Below are 5,616 nucleotides of genomic sequence, written 5' to 3'. Positions count from 1 at the left end.
CTCTGCCACAACATTGATGACTGTACGTGCAACATTATGCTAAATGAAAGAAACCAAACAATAAGGTCACATATTATATGAATCCATTTATATAAGAAATATCTGAAATAGGTAAATCCATAGAGATAGAATGCAGATTGGTGATTGCCAGGGGGTTGGGGGGAGGGCAACTGAGGAGAAACCACTTAATGGATAAGAATTTTTACTTTGGAGTGATGGAAATATTTTGGAATGAGATAGAGGTGGTGATTTCACAATATGTAAACGCCACTGAATTGTCAACTTTCAAATAATGTGTGAATATCACTTCAATAAGTTATTTTTAAAATTATTTTTCAACATCACTAGCCATTCAAGAAATGCAAATTAAGATAACAATGAGCTATAAATAGACACCTATGAGAACAGCTAAAGTAAAAAACAGTGACAATACCAATGCCGGCAAGTATATGGAACAATGGGATCTTTCATACATTACTGGTGAATATGAAATCAATGATCATAGTTTGGCAGTTTCTTATAAAACTAAACATTCAACTACCATACAACCCAGCAATTATATTCCTGGGCATTTATCCCAGAAAAGTGAAAATTTACATCTACCCAAAAACCTGTACATGAACCTTCCTAGCAGCTTTATTTGTAATAACCAAAAACTGCAAACAACTAAAATATCCCTCAATAGGTGAATGGTTAAATAAACTGTGGTGTATCTGTTCCATGAACTATTAATCAGAAATAAAAAGGTATGCAATACTGAAAACATGTGGATCTCTGGGGAATTACGCTAAGTGAAAAAAAGACAATCTCATAGAGTCAAAAAAAATCACATACTATCTTATTCCATTTATATAACATTCTCCATGTAACAAAATTGCAGTGATGGAAACAGATTAGTGGTTATCAGAGGTTAGGGATGGTGGAGAGAGGAGGGGTGACTATCACTAATTAAAGGGTAGCACAAGGGAGATCTTTGTGGTGACAAGATAGTTCTGCATATTGATTGTGCTGGTGGTTACCCTAATCTACATACACGACAAAATGGCACAGAAATATAGACACACATTCTATCAATGTTAATTTCCTGGTGTTACTGTACCACAGTTATGTAAGATGTAACCATTGGGGGAAATTGGGAGAAAGGTACACAGACCTCTCTGTACTATTTTTTTTGAAACTTCTTGTGGATTTATAATAGTTTCCAAATAAAAAAGTAAAAAAAAATGTAAAGTAAACTTCAATAAAGTTGATTTTTAAATATAAACAAAAATAATTTTTTAAAAGTTAAACCAAACAGGGGCACCTGGGTGGTACAGTTAGTTAAGCATCTGACTCTTGATTTCAGCTCAGGTTATGATCTCAGAGTCCTGAGATCAAGCCCCACATTGGGCTCCACACTCAGGGCAGAGGCTGCTTGAGATTCTCTCTCCCTCTCCCTCTGCCCCTTCCGCTTGTGCTCTCACTTTCTCTCAAATAAACAAGTAAATCTTAAAAAAAAAAAAAAAAGTTAAACCAAAAACCTACCCCAAAAAAAAAAAGGCAGCAAATACACAGATCTTGCTCTATGTAGCTCCATATTTCAAGTGTACATTTCTCTCTGGCCTTTACCTATTTTGTGTTGGGTCTCATGAATTCTCTCTTGCACATGCATAGTTTAGCTGTCAAAAAGAATTTCGGCAGAATTTGTATTTGGAATTTGGGTCTCATTCTTTCTATAATTCTTTTGTTGCCAGAATTTCTGTCTTTAAATTTCCAGCTGATTTTCCAGCCCCAAAAGGTACCTTGAGCCAATAAGGCTTTGTTTTTCCACTGCAATTTCTTCCAGCCATAGCCATGGGGATCAGGAAATGTCTTCAGACCAGAAAGCCACAAACTCACAACTCACTCCTTACAGTTGTGGTGTTTTTTTTCTCCTAATTTTGTGCACTTCCCAGTGCCTTGTTTTAACAAGTTTTTTAAATCAATTTTTATAACTGTTACCTGCAAAAAGTTACATATGACTACTTCATTCCTCTGCAATTACTGGAAGCCTCTGTTTTATAATTTAAAATTATATCAACATTATTAAAGAGCTTTCTTGTCATCAAACCCACAATATGAGAAAAGTTTCCAAATAAAGAGATGCTCCAATTTGACCAGTATTTCTTATAGGTCAAATGTTCTTAATATGTGTATCTCAGCTACTGTATCCCTCAGGATGGATAGAAGCATAATCAAGTTCATATGCACTGTCCAAAAATTGACCTTTTAGAGGTAACAGTTTATTGAAATATAATTCACATACTACATAATTCACACATTTAAATTGTACAGTTCAATGGTTTTCAGTACATAGAATTTTGCAATCAGTACCATAATCAATTTTAGAACATTTCATCAAAAAACCCAATACCCTTTAGCTACATCATTCCCCTTAATTCCCCCAGAACTAGACAACCACTTTCAATACCTATGGATCTGCCTATTTCAGACTTTTGTATCACATAAATCATACAATATGTAGTCTTTTGAGACTAGATTCTGTCACTTAGTGTAACGTTTTCAAGGTTCATTCATGTTTTAGCTTCATTCCTTTTTATGACCAAATAATATTCCATAGTATGGATATACCCTATTTTGTTTATTCATTCATCAATTGATGATGATCTTCATTTTTTTACTATTATGAATAATGCTGCTATAAGCATCTGTATACAGATTTTTGTGTGAAAGAATGTTTTCAATTCTCTTGGGTATATACCTAGGAGTAGAATTTGTAGATCAAATTATAACTCTATGTTTAACCATTTGAGGAAAAGGCACTCTTTTCCAAAGCATCTGTACCATTTTACATTCCCACAACAGCATATGAAAGTTCTCATTTCTCAACATCCTGGTCAAAATTTGTTATTATCTGTCTTTTTTATTATAGCTATTCTACTGGGTGTGAAGTGGTATCTCATTGTGGTTTTGATTTGCATTTGCCTGATAGCTAGTGACGTTGAGCATCTTTGGTGTGCTTATTGGCCATTTCTATATCTTCTTTGGAAAAAATCATTTCAGATCATTTGCCCATTTTTTAATTGGAATTCTGTTAAGGATTGGGTTGAATCTATAGATCAACTGGGGAAGTATTGCCATCTTAATGAATACAGGATGTCTTTCTATTTATTTACTTCATGTTTAATTTCTTTCAAATAATGTTTTATATTCCTAAAAATAGAAGGTTTACACTTCTTCTGTTAAATTTATTCCTACATATTTTAATCTTTTTGATGCTATTATAAATGGAATTGTTTTCTTAATTTCATTTTCAGGTTGCTCATTGCTATTGTATAAAAATATAATTGATTTTTGTATATTAATTCTGTATCCTCCAACTTTGTGGAACACTTTTATCAGTTCTAATAGTTATTAGTGGATTCCTTAGGATTTTCTATATGCTAAATCATGTCACCTGTAAATAGAGATAGTTTTACTCCTTCCTTCACAATTCAGATACCTTTAACTTCACTGTTTTGTCTACTTGCCCTGCCTAGAACTCTAGTACAGTGTTGAATAGAAGCAGAGAGAGTGGACATTCTTGTCTTGTTCCTGACCTTAGGGGGAAATCTCAGTGCCTCACAACCTTTATTTTTTGCTCATATTACATGTAAGCTGGGGCCTTATGGGAGGTCAGTTGCAACTGTGCTCAGTTCTTCTTAGCCTTACTCCATAGACATAAATGTCTTCTCATTCTAGGACCCAGCCTGAGGCCTTACCTGGGCTATACCATCGTCTTTGCAAAGGGCTAAAACAAGAGGTTAAGCCAAACCACATAATCACTTTAAACCTCTATTTGGATGTGGCATGTTCTATCCACTCACACTCTATTGCCGAAGCATGTCAGTTGTGCCCAAAGTCAAATCTGTACTCCTCCCACAAGAAACATGGCAAGTCACCAGGCAATGGGCAGGGATACATAATCCTCTTACAGGAAAGGTAGGGAGTAAATAACTATGAACAATATCATCTACCCTATTGAGGCTATATCTAATTTTCATTACCTCTAAGAATTAGAGAAAATGATTATGCAATAAGCTCGACTAATTATCTTGACACAAAACCACAATGAGATCAGTTTTGTTGTGTGTGCCCAAGACCACTCTTAAGAAATTGTCCAAGGTCACATAAGACTATATAAGAAAACTTTATCTAAAACTTGAAAATAAGGAAAAATGATGATTGCAAATCTTATTAAATATCATGGCAGCACATTTTCTAATAAGCCTGTCAGTTATCTCACTCTCTCTAGGTTTGTAACTTTGACTATCCACAACCAATTAGGGTCCAGAGAATTTTAATCTTATAAAGTTAGAGGTTAATGTGCAGAAAACTACCAAGATATGATTTACTTTTTGGAGGGTTCTTGGTTCAGTAAATAACTCCAAAAGTTTCAGTTTATTGCACTATAAAATATTAGTCAGTTTTGAAACTAACTTAATCATCTTATTTTGGCATTCTTTCCCCAACTGATTAAATGAATCCCTGTTTTTCAAATGTTCTTTGAAGAAGCAGTCTTGTGTATCTGCTGATTCTCTCATTAATTGGTTGAATAAAACTTTGGCATGTGCTAACGAATTACTTTGTCTGAGGCTTCTGCTTTTGTGCTTTTATAGACATCGCCAACCCCAGGCAATTTTCCCTGAACCCCTCTTCCTCCAACCTCTCACTCATCCTATGCTCCCACATCCCACATTCTCCATGAACAATCAACATTTGTAGAATGAACGATTGCTCTGTAATTGTTACAAGGTGACAACAAATAACCAAAATGAAAAAATGAAGCAAGAAAATTTGGTTTCTAGAATTTAGGGAGAATATCACAATAGCCATGGAAAAAAATTAGAGCAAATACAGCCAGTCCTCACTTTTAGGAAGGCCAATATATGTAATTTAAGTTTAGAACACAAGACTACACATTTTCCTAAAGCTTCTTTGTTTCATGAAATAATTCACCAGAGTTCCCTAAAACAATAGAATCTCCTTCTGTGTTTAAGTACCTCTTATTAACTAAAGTTAATAGTTAACTGGGTTAACTTTATAATCCGCTGACAAATGAAGATCAGAAGTGAAAATGTTGTCAGTGAGAAAATTATTTGATTTATGTATGTGTACACTCTAGAGCGCTTTCCAGGAACATATTTATTGTGTAAAGTGAACCAGGAGTACCTAGGAGAGTGCAGAAGTTTAGCTTAAAGGCAGGCCATTAGATCTCTGACCTCTAAAGCCTTTTGGTTAAAAAAAGAGGGGGGCAGAAAACGAATGTTGCTATGCTTCATTTTAGCACCTATAAAAATGTTTGCCATCTTGGGCACCTGGCTGGCTCAGTCAGAAGAGCATGTGACTCTTGATCTCAGGGTCGTGAGTTCAAGCACCACCTTGGGTGTAGAGATTACTAAAAAATAAATAAATTTAAAATGTTTGCCATCTTACTTCAGTTTCTCCCTGACCAAGCCTGCTCTCCCCCCACCTCGCTAAAACAAAGTATCCTACCATCCTTCCTCAAAAGAAAACATAGTTAACAATGCTATTATCTACCTAAGCTAAATGAATCAGACTTTTAATGGAAATTCATTTGCCACTTTAATTTTAGCG

This window comes from Ursus maritimus (genome assembly GCF_017311325.1).
Source record: "Ursus maritimus isolate PB19 chromosome X unlocalized genomic scaffold, ASM1731132v1 scaffold_X1, whole genome shotgun sequence".
In the NCBI taxonomy this organism is placed as follows: domain Eukaryota; kingdom Metazoa; phylum Chordata; class Mammalia; order Carnivora; family Ursidae; genus Ursus; species Ursus maritimus.
Note: the sequence above shows the minus strand (reverse complement) of the source record.